Below are 12,182 nucleotides of genomic sequence, written 5' to 3'. Positions count from 1 at the left end.
TAGCCCTGGGAAGGGGTCAGACGGTGTGTGTGCAGTTAATTTATATCAATGACTTGTTAAGATGAGCAACTGGAAATGAAACAAAAATGCCAAACACTTTTGACCAGAACCATGCAGTGTTAATGTTTTAGCCTCCATTGAGTCTAATTCTATCTATAAACTTTTAAGTCTTAAGATGAAAAGACAAGAGTGGAAATATCCACTATGTATTTTCCTTGGATTTCTCTACTTTTCAAACTGCCCTGATTTCTCGCTCATGAAATATTATGGATGCCAATTCAGAAGAATTCTGGGCTCTACTAAATAAGCTCATTCCTTTATAAATGTTTCTTATCTTTTCAGAATGTTTTCTTCTAAGCCTATTCAGAATAGCACAATTGCACTTCTTTTCAGTGTTTAGTCTTCCCAGACTGGATCCCACATCCCCTCCCAGAAACATTCTTAGGTTGAAGTCTTCTTAAAGACTGTTTACAACTGTTGGGAAAGGCCATGGGGAACTCGACAAGTTGAACATACCACAAGAGCCCTAAAGATGAAGCTGAAATGTGTTCACCTCTCCAAGGAGGGGCTCAGGACCAACCATGTGAATTTAGTGTTGAGTGTCTTCCTGATACTGTCTCCCAAGCCAACCACACATGGGGAAAGTCCCTGGATGGTGTACCACCTTGCAGGGAAATAATCTATTTTACTCTTTAGACTTAGGGCACAAATATTTAAGGGTGAAATTTCATGCTATATCTTTTTTTTTAAGCAAAAAGATCATGGCACCCTGTAATTAAAACTGTAAAATGCTATCTACAAGCCATGAGGCAGATAGCTGGTATCATTACAAAGTTCCAAGGCCAGCTCACTGGTCACTCTTGTCACTCCCTTGGAATAACTCTTTCAGCCTTCACATTTGAACTAGTTTTGTAACTCAAGGCCAGCAAAGTGGATTCAGCAACTGACATACTTGGAGAACTGACTTTGTGAAGAGCAGTATTGTTCAAAGTGAGAGTGCAGCCTCCCTTCATTGTCCCAAGTGGAAGTGCATTCATCACACTGCCAGACAAGAACTTGAGGGGGAAGATACCTGAAGGGATTCTGCTTAGGAAAGAACACACCCTCTTGCCAACTGAGTTTACAAAGCATGTTCTTCTTACCAAGAGGGTCAATTCCCCCCCCCAATCATCTTCCTCATAACTCATACCTCTTATACTCAAGAGATGTGTATTTCACCTCAGGATGTCGTATCATAAGTGGAACATGATCTATAAAGATGGGAAGTCATTTACAAGCAAGTCCTGAGGCCACATTGTGAACATTACAAAAAACCCCACAACTTAGCTTTTCATTCCTGTTATGCTAGAATAACTTGTATCAGATCCACATCATACTGATTTGAATGACTTCATTCAGTGTAAGAGTCCTTTTGAGATACACATGCTCTGTCTAAAACCACCCATCCACTCATTCATATTTTCATGAGTCCTTCTTAAGTGCCATAGTCTACTGGGGATATAAATGGCTGAGGACAAGAAAGCCCTAATCCCTGCCCTCATGGAGCTGACCTCCCAGTGAATAAATGATCCCTACTACATGCATTTCCTCTGCTAATACCCAGTCTCTCTCCTAGCAATGGGTACAAATCCTGCACACACATTCTTCCAGAAAGACTTTGAAAGGCATAACAGACTGAATAGCCTCTTGATCTGCAGGTTCATTTGCAATGAAGACTAGATGGTGTTGCTGTCCTGTATATAGAGTGGGCCTAGAACAGCCAGGCACAGAGCTTGGGCTCTGCTTGAGTACACGAAGAATGCCAATGTGGAATCAAAGAGTAGGGTCAGAATGTTCACAGTATTGGCTTCATAGCTGTTGTTGGGTTTGTTTTTGGTTGTTTGGTTTTGGTTTGGGGTTGTTTTGTTTTATTTTTTTATTTCAATGAGGAATACAAGTACAGCATGAGCTAGTGAAAGAGTTGTATTTCCTTGGGTATTGAGAACTTGTGTAATAAATTTTAGACCACCTTGCAGCCCCGTGCTGCGCAAGCCTGTGATTGCTATGGACAGCCCCCAGATCCCTGTCCACAGCAGCAACCTGATGGATCATCTGTCCATTTTATACCCATTAATCTCTTTAACCACTTCTAAACGACTGTGACCATTCAGTAATGAAGCTGTAGTAATTAATTTGTTAGTATAGTATAATCTTTAATAAATTTCGTGCCAAAATGCATGGGTTTCCACTTAGCATTCAAAATGTTAATGTAGAGAATAGTTTTCAATTTCTTATGTATTCTTCAGAGTAAGTTGGAAATCGGTTTCTACATTTTAATTTGTTTCTTGTTAATCTGTTGCACTCTCCTGAACTGTCTTTTTTTCCAGCAGACCCCTGCATGCACTTGTGTAAGGAATTTTCTCTAATTCTTGTGAATTGTCTTACCCACAATAACCACTGAACATCAGCCCTCCAGTAGGGTTCTTTAGATTTTTGGTGAAGTATTTTGTTACCTCAGTCTTGTATCAAGTTGTTGTATTTTCCAGCTTGTTACATTGATAATAATTGTTTCACTAATTAAATACTTTCATGTATAAACATTTTTGTTTACTTTGAAATTAAATGTGTTTTGCAATGAATCTTGTTGAGTTTAAGACTTTTATGCATCTACTTAGTAGACAGTTAATATGCCAAGTTAAAGCATTGGGGTGCCCAGTTCAGCTAAAAGATGATTAGGAAAAAATTATAGATAAAAGCAATGTCCTCATGAAGGGACCTAGACAGTGCTGTGGGCATTAGGCAGGAAGTGCCCAAATGTGGGGAGGCCTAAGTGAAGGGGATATTTGGAGATTCCATTTGAAGACTGCAGACACATAGGGGATAAAGGAGAAGGAAAGAGCCAAATAAGAAGAAACACGATGAAGCTGGGGAAAGCAGCCAACACAGTCTCAATGAGTAATGGGTCTAAGTCTGAAAAAGGTATGTCACAGGAGTTCAAGATAACAAGCAGAAAACTCCCACAACACCAGACACCAATTCTAGCTTGCTTAAGATGGACTATCTTACACAAGTTGCCTCCTCGAAACCTTTAGAGTCAGGAAGGAGAGATGAAAACCTCTCAGAACCAAGGCAGAGTTCTACTTTTACCCCTTCTGTCTCTCTCTGTCTTGGGCTCCCAAAGTTTCCTTTTTGGACAACCACTTCCATAATTTCCTAAACAGGCTTCTGCTGTTGCTTAAATGCACGGAAACAAAGACGTGCAGGCCTGTCTCAGAAAAACTTAAGGAATGTAAGCCAGAGGGGCACAAGAGCGTGATTGATCACAGGCAGCAGACCTGCCGCCTCAGTTTCCCAGTGCCCTCCAAAGCTGCAGTGGCCAATTCTCCGAGCCATCCTGTACACTGCACCACTTTCCCAGTTTTATGCCAACATGTTCTCAGTTTCTCAGCTGTGACAAAGCCCCGCTTGCTGAAGTGACCCTAGCCTTCCACCTCGTCAGTATTATCAGCGACTACGGAGTCGCTGCCCTTACACTGTTCAAGGCCTTAAAATCCCCCAACTCATTGCAGTTAAGGACGCTCCTACCTGACCCTCAAAGGGTTTCCTGAGGCTGTAACTTGCACAGGAGGAGACCGTCTATCTTTCTCTCCTGGAGCCACTGGTGGATTCGAACCTCCATAGGAGCACTGCCTTTGGGTTAGCAGCACGACTTCGTACAGTCTAGGCCAGCAGAACTCTAAGGGTCAAGGTTAAGAAGGATGCATTTAACAAGGAGAGGCAGTGAGATGAGGTGAATGAAGGGGAAGGGGTGAGGCTGGGAGGAGTCAATGGCTAGGACTTGAAATCAAGTCTTGAGTCCACAACTTGCAAAGCTTGGCCCTATTGCATCACCAAAAGAAAGCCCTAAACTCAATGTCCCCGAGTGGATTCCGACTCGTAGCGACCCTAGAGGTGAAAAAGTAGGGTGATGTGAGAGGGACCACCAGGCGTGGGCAGGACCCGCTTTGCAGACCGAGGAGTGAGAGGTGTGGCAGGGGCTCAGTGGAGGAGAGCTAGAGTAATATAACCCGTCCAGGGCACAGAGGCGGCCTTAGGAGCGAAGAGGCGGGGCCACGAGGCGGAGCAAGCTTGGGGGCGGGGGGTCAATCAGTGGGCGTGTTTACGTGGGGGGTGTGGCCAGGAGGGGCGGTGCTACAATAAGAGCTGCGGAGGTGAGGCGGGGCCTTGGAGGGAGGGCGGGATCCTCGCGGAAAGCTTAGACGAGGGAGGGGTGGGGGGCGGGGCCTGCGTCTTTCTGAGGGACCATGAGCCGGAGGGGCGGGGCAGTGGATGAGACACCACTCGACCGGGGCAGAGCTGATGACGGAGTGGATGCCGTGAACATGTGGGCCCAGCAGAGGTGCGGAGAACCGACTCCGGGAACGCGATAGGGCTGGGAGGGAAGGGGTCCGACCCCTAGCGGAGCGGCTCCGGGAGGTCCGGACTGTGGGGGGGGCGTGACCGCGGGCGGGGGCGTGGTCTAGGCTGGGCGGCGGGCGCGGGGCGGGGCGTGTGCTGCGGGCGCTCTCCAAGCGACCCCGCCGAAGCCCGCGGAGGCCCGAGCCCACCCGAATGCGCCCGAGCCCGCGGCCCCCGCCCGGGGCGATGGAGCCGGAGTCCCGCGGGGCGGCTGCTGCACTCCTGCGGCAGAAGAGGGCGGCGCTGCGGCGCAGGGGGTGCAGCTTCGAGATCCCCAGGTACCGCTACCGGAGAGGGGTGCGGCCACGTGGGGGTGGGGCGGTGGTCTGCAGGGGGGCGAGACCGTGGAATGGGAGGAGGTCCCTTTCGCGGATATCTGACGAGGAGCTTGGCTGGGGTCTCCGACGAGGTTGGGGCCCGAGCAGCCGGAGTGGGAGGTGAGGGCGGCGGGGGAGACGCCTCGAGAGAAACCAAGTGAGTGTTGGGAATCTAGACCCCGAGGAGACGCCCCCCAAACCTCGGGTCCGGGGGCAGGCCTTGAGCTAGCGTGGTGGTTCTGGGCGGACTCAAAAGTCGAAGATGCACCCTGCCCACCACTTGTAAATGTTCAAGGACAAGCTGAGAAATAGCCCCCTAAAGTCTCGGGGACGTTTTCGTCCTCTAGGGAGCCCCTGGCCGGTCTCCACTACCCCCAAACTGAGGCCGACTTCAGCCTCCTCCTTCTCCTCCTGCTGGCACCCCCACGCCCCAGGTAAGCGCACACCTGCTGCCTCGCCGGCCCCGCCCTGACCCAGAGCCTCCTTGCGCCCCTCTTCCTGGGAGGCGCCCTTCCTTTGCCTGGGGTACAGGCGCCTCTCTTGGCCTTCCATCCTCCAGCCTACAGAACGGTGCTTAGATCTTCAATTTTCTCCTCTTTGGAGTCTTTCCTTGCAGACACTCCTTCCACTGCCCGGCTCAGTGCCCCTCCTTAAGCTCTGCCAGGCTTCTTCCTTCAGAGGCATTTTCTTAACTTTTCGTGGATTCTTCTACTTCAGCGTTGCTCAAGTCTTCCCTGTCTTTTTTCTTTTCTTTTTTTTTCTGGCACTCAGCCTCTACACTAGTTTCTTGTCTTTATTTTTACACCTCTTAAATCTACACCCTCGCTGGCCTCTGGAAAGATTTTAAACTGTGCCTTTCGCTGCCTTAATCCCCTTGAAGAGGTCTCCTTGATCTGTAGCAGCGAGGGGGCAAAGAGGAAGGTGAGGAGCTGGGACTCTGCCTTCGGTGAGGTTTAGAATGGGTTCCATTGGCGCTTGATCTCATCTTCTTCCTCGGTCCTTACTATTCCTTGCTTCACTTTGGTGCTCCAGTGATACTGGATAAAATAAACATAAGACAGGACACATCCTGCTCACGAGTCTATACCCAAGACCTTCCTGGCTCTACCTGGCCCATCAGAAACATTTGCTGAATGAAAAATGCCCAACTAGCTGGTAGTCCTTCTCTTACATTGTGCTGTTTCTCATCTGTGCTTTTCACTCTTCTCATGTGCTTTTCTATGTTAGAATGTCTTTTATTCTGGCTAATGCTCTTGGAGGAAGGCTTCCCTGAACTCCAGGCTGAGCTCTTTTGTATCAACAGTTTATGCTTCTGTTTGTTAGTTCCACATATCATTTGTGTGGAGTTAAGTGGATGATATGTGTCAGTTCTTCTAGACGGAGAAACACACAAATTCTCTCTTTTTTTTAAATTTTATTATTTTTGTGTAAGTGTACCGTCAAATCAGATCTGACTGGTACAGGAGGAGATTGTCCCTCCTTCCCCGGCAGAGCATCGGTGGATTCGAACCGTGCGCCTCTGGGATTGTAGTTGCAGCTCCTTACCACTAGGCCACCAGAGCTCCCCTAAATTATCTCTGTCTTTATGATGCTTTTAGTAATACTGAATATGAATATGAGGGATGAAAGTATATCAAGAGATGAGACTGGAGAAATGAGCCTATGGTCAGATCTCTTGAGCCTTAGAATATTTATACTAGCACTATCCAAGACATTCCTCTAGGTCGTATAGCCCTGGTGTACAAGTTGCTGTCCCGAGGTCACTTGTGGTTGCTGTGAGGCTGAACACCGTGATAGGGATGTGTCAAATGCGTTAATGGTTGGCTACCCAATGCGGACTGAGAGTGGGGTGGAGCTCCCCGATTAAACAAGCGTGGAAGGAGGAGTGGCGTCCACTTCCATAATAGCTTGCCTCCGGAAACCCTATGAACTTGGAGAGAGGATGAAAGGCACCCAAGCGTCAAGGACTCCCCTTCATAGGGTTGCTATGAGTCACCTGCGACTCGACGGCACTTAACAACAACAACAACAACTATCCACTGGACCTTCCCCTGATGATCCTTCTATCCAATATGCCTGAACGCTGGTGGTGTCGTTGGTGGGGCTGTGCGGTGACTCAAGCTGGCACCTCTCTGCCAGTTAGAATCCACCAGCAACTCCGCAGGAGAAAGGTAAACAGTCTCCTCCCATGTAATTTACATCCTGGGGGTGGGGGGGAGACTTGCTGCAGGGTCAGCTCTGTGTCAATTTTGACTCGATGGCAGTGAGTTTGAGTCGCTTTTGATATGGCTGCATGGAGTCGTCAGTGGCTCACTGGCAGAATTCATTCCTTCCATTGGGAGATCTACCTCATGTGGAGCCACCAGCCCTCTGTCAGGAGTGGAGCTTCTGTGCTGAGACAGGTCAGAAAGAAGACGTTAGGTTCTGATAATCATCTATTGACAAACTAAAGGTCACAACAGCCATGGGGTTGGTGCAGGACCAGACAGGCTCTCACCTACTGCATGTGGGACCAACAGGAGTTTGGAGCAACTCAGTGGCAGCTACTAGCAACACTCACTCACTCCTTACCAGTAAGTCAGTAGTTCTAATCCACAGACTGGGCTAAGGGAGAGAAATGGGCAGTCTCTTCTCTACAGATGACTAGTGGAGGGTAGTCAAAAGTGACTCGTCACCACTGGATTGAGTTTGGTTTGGTATGTCTTGTAAATTTCCCTAATTTTAAAAGACGTTTTTATTGTGCTGCTGTTTTATTTCATTACATCTGCTAACTTCCTCTTGTGTCAGCTAAATTAGGAAAGATTTCTCTAAATCTTTCTCTTTAGATAATTTCCTAATTCTCCAAAGAGACAAATGTTCATCTGTAATTTCCCCTATTATTTTTGCCACTTTAAAAAGTATTATCTCTTTCATCTATTAAACCAAATTACCACAGAACACTGGCTAAGCATTAGAATCCTCTATAGAACATCTTAACCACATAGGCGTTGGATCCCTGTCCCAGGCCTATTGCCAGAACGTTCAGGATGGTGCTGAGGTGCTCGCAGTTGGTCCGAAAGCTGTGCAGGTGAGGCTGATGGACATGCGCAGGTGAGAGCCTGTGCCCCATTGGTGGGCTTATTTCCAGGTTAGCCTCCTTTACCACAAAGCCTTCTCTTGCTTCTCATTGTCTGGTGTGTCAAATTTGAATACCACCACCTCATGCTCAGAGCCTTTCAGAATTCATTTTACCCTTCTATACCAAAACATATTGTTGCGATCAGGGAAAAAGGGAGGATATTACCTCAAGATGACGATGCTGTGTGATTGTCTTTACTAAGTAGCCTTATATCTGCTATGCCTCATTGTGAATTGATTAACAATGGCTCCGAACCTTGCCATGTCCAGCATGGGAGCAAGGAATAGCCCACACATTCTGTCATCCCTGCAGGTGGAGAGGAAAAGCTAGCTGAGAAACATGGAGGGGGCAGTGTGCTTATTCTGTTAAACCATTTGCCTTAGATGTACTTGCCATCCTTTGGTAGGAAGGCAGTATCAGATAGTGGTCATGAACAAAGGCTTTGGACTGAAACAGACAATAATGTGTGCAAGCGTGGACATGCTTAACCTCTGAGCTTTGGCTCACTCATTTGTAAAATGACAGCAACACTTGTCACAGCACTGATTTGAAATTTAGATGAACTAATTTGTGCAAAATGGTAAAAACAGTACAAGGTAAAAAAATTTTTGAGTAGTCCATAACATAACAGGTTGCTGACCAGAAGACCAGCAGTTTGATCCCATCAGTCGCTTTTCAGGAGAGAAGTGGGCGTTCTCCTCCCGCTAAGATCTATAGCGTCAGAAACCCACCAGACAGGTGTTAGTAGTTGAACTCCTTGACAGTGAGGTTTTTAGGCTATGGATAGAAAGGATTAACATTTATATGAAAGTTCTCAACCTTTTCTTATACTTACCTGATTAAAATTCTAGCTTTCCCCATTCACTTTCTGCTTTTTTTTGTTTTTCATTTTTTTAAATCTGAAGAGTTAGAAAGAGAGGGGATAAGGAGAACAAGAGGTAAACAATGCAATGTTTAGGACCCGCTAGAAAACAAAATAAAATAATCATTTAGAGAATGTTTAAAAAGGAATGGTATAACAGTGCTGCTGTGCAGTATTTGTCCTTTTGTGACTGAGATATTATAATATATATATAATTTTTTATTAATACTTTGATGAAAGTTTACAGAAAATTGGATTTCATTCATTGTTGCACATTTTCCTCCCTACCTGCCCCCATTCGCTTTTCTCTTTAAAAAGATTCTTTCATTGTTGCACAATTTACTTCCTTTCCCAACACCCCAGTCCAACTTGCTATGCACTTTTCATTCTGGACTGTTGTCATGCAAATAATACCTAATCATATATTCCTTTTAAACAGTTCTTTCCCTTATCTGTTTCAGTGCAGTGTTTATTATTTATCCCTTCTTTTCTTAGTTTTCTCCCAGCACCCGTGTTAGTCCTGTTTTATAACAGTGGCATTATTGTGCAGTATTTGCCCTTTTGTGACTGAGATATTTCACTCAGCATAGTGTTCTCCACGGTCACCCATTTTGTATAATATTTTATTAGTTATTTGTTTTTCAGTGCTTTGTAGTATTCCATTATGTAAATATATCATAGCTTCTCTATCCATTCATTTGTTGATGGGGATTTTATTGTTTTTCAATGCTGGATAGTATTGCATTGTATCAACTAAGAATGATGGGAGTTGCAACCAATATGAAATAAAAAATATTTTTAAAAAATTAAAATGAGCAATACTTTATTTGATGGATGCTAATAGACATTAGCAGATGACACAGCATTGTTGATGGAAGTATACACTTAAAGTGCTTACTGATGAAGGTCAACAAAGAAAATAAAAATTCTCACAGATGGACCAATAGGTGACAACATGGTAACTGGCAAAAAGATTGACATTGTCAAGGTTATCATTTTGTGTGGATTCATAATCAAACACATTGGACAATGCCTGATCTGAACTCCAGAATTTCCATCACCTCAGATGAATGTAAAAGCTGGACAGTGAATAAAGAAAACAGAAGAAGAATTGATGCCTTTGAGTTGTGGTGTTGGAGAAGAGTATGGACTGCCAGAAGAACAAAGAAATCTGTGCTGGAAACAAGTACAGCTAGAATACGTCTTAGAAACAAGGATGGCAAAACTTGATCTCCTGTACTTTGGACATGTTATAAGGAGGGACCAGCCTCTCCAGGAATCATGCTGGGCAAAATAGAGAAAAAAAGAGGAAGACTTCAATAAACTGGATTCATATACTGGCTGCAACAGTGAACTAAAACATAGCAACGATTTTGAGATTGAGGTAGGACTGAGCAGTATGTAATTTTGTTGTACAGAGTCACAATGAGTCATAACAAGCTTAACAATACCTAACAAGAATAAGTAGTAAGGAAAGTAGCTTAAGAAATGTATTTATTGTCATTTGTTCGTTTGTGGTCATCAGGATATGCAATTCATGAACCTATGTGATTTTAAAATTACTTTTCAGCTTTTGAGATGTGTCTTTTGACTGCAACACTTCATGGTCAAATGATGCTTCAGCTGTGACTCTTCTTCAACCACAAGCAAGACTGGCATCAATATCTTCTTTGATTGAATGGTATCTCTGCATTGTTGTTGTGTGCTGTCGGGTCAGAAACCAACTCATAACTGACCCTCCAGAGGGTTTTCAGAGTCAGTTAATCGCACAGGAGGAGACTGCCCAGGCTTCTCCCTCAGAGCAGCTGATGGATCCAGACTACCTGCCTTTGGGATTGCAGTGCAACTTTTTCTTCTTTTTTTAAATTTTAATGAAAGTTTACAGAGACTTAAGGTTTCCAGTCATTCATTGTTGCACTTTGCAGTGCAGCTTTTTACCACTAGGCCAGCAAAGTTCCCTATATATGCATTTTTGTTGTTTGTTGTTGAGTCAGAACCAACTCATAGCTGACGTTCCAGGATTTTCACAGCCGTAAATCACGCTAGAGGCGATTGCCCATCCTTTCTCTGCAGAGCAGCTGGTGGATTCCAGCCATGTGCCTTCAGGATTGCAGTGCATCTTCATACCGCTAGGCCATGAGAGCTCCCCATCTATGCATTGTTGTTTTTGTTATTGTTAGGTGCCTTCGACTTGAGTACAACTCATAGAGACCCTAAGAATAACAGATCTGAACCCTGTCCTATCCTGTACCATCCTCAGAATCTCCAACACCCTCAAACCCATTGCTGTAGTCATTGTAGCAGTCTACCTGGTTGAGGGTCTTCCTCTCCTTTGCCATACCTCCAGCTTCCTTCTCCAATGAATAGACTCTCGTAGTGACATGCCCAAAGTATTTGAGACAAAGCTTCATCATCTTCGCCTTCAACGAGCTCTCTGGCTGCACCATCTCTAAGACTTACCTGTTTGTTATTTTGACAGTCCTTGTGATATTCTGCACTCTTCTTCAACACCACAATTTTAAGGCCTCTATTCTTCTTCTATCATTCTTAGTCATTGTCCAGCTCTCAGATGTATAGCAAGTGACTGAAAAGACCATGGCCTGAACAGGCACACCCTAGTCCTCAAACGGACATTATCGCTCATCAATAATTTAGAGAGGTCCCTGACTATATACTTTTCCCAATACAATGTCTCCTATCTTCTGACTGTTGGTACCAAGTGTATTGATTGTGGATCCAAGTAATATGAGGTCGTTGAGTTTCAGTCTTTTCTCCATCTATTATGATGCTACCTACCAGTCCAGTGGCTATGATTTTTGTTTTGTTGATGTTGAGATGCAGTCCATATTGAAGGCTGCAGTCTTTGATCTTCTGCCACAAGTTCTTCAAGTTTTCCTCATGTTTAGCAAGTGCAGTTGTGTCACCTTCATAACAAAGGTTATTGATGAGTTTTCCTCCTATCCTGATGCCACTTTTTTCTTCATAGAATTCAGCTTCTTGAATAATCCTCTCAGAATACAAATTGAATAGGACTGGAGAAAGGATACAACCCTGACACATACCTTTACCAATTGTAAAACATGCAATGCTTCCTTGCTCTGTTCGCAGAACATCCTATTAGTCAAGGTGTAGGTTTCACAAGGGCACAATTAAGTGTTCTGTAATTCACATTCTTTGTTGTTGTTATGTGCTGTTAAGTTGCCTGCAACTCATCACAACCCTGTGTACAACAGCTGTGAATCCTGCTCTATCCTGAGCCAACCTTATTGCCCCTGACACACCGACCCCCATTACCCCAGACACTCAGTCAATCCATCTCGTCCCTCCACCCTCCCAAGCATAATATCCCTCCCCAAAGACTGATCCCTCCCTTGCAACATGTCCAGTATATGTCAGACAGAACTTCAGAATCCTTGCCTCCAAGAAACAGCCTGGTTTCATCCCCTCC

Source organism: Elephantulus edwardii, unplaced genomic scaffold (genome assembly GCF_000299155.1).
Source record: "Elephantulus edwardii isolate Elephantulus edwardi_28Jun2011 unplaced genomic scaffold, EleEdw1.0 scaffold00116, whole genome shotgun sequence".
In the NCBI taxonomy this organism is placed as follows: domain Eukaryota; kingdom Metazoa; phylum Chordata; class Mammalia; order Macroscelidea; family Macroscelididae; genus Elephantulus; species Elephantulus edwardii.
This window is presented reverse-complemented; position numbering follows the sequence as displayed.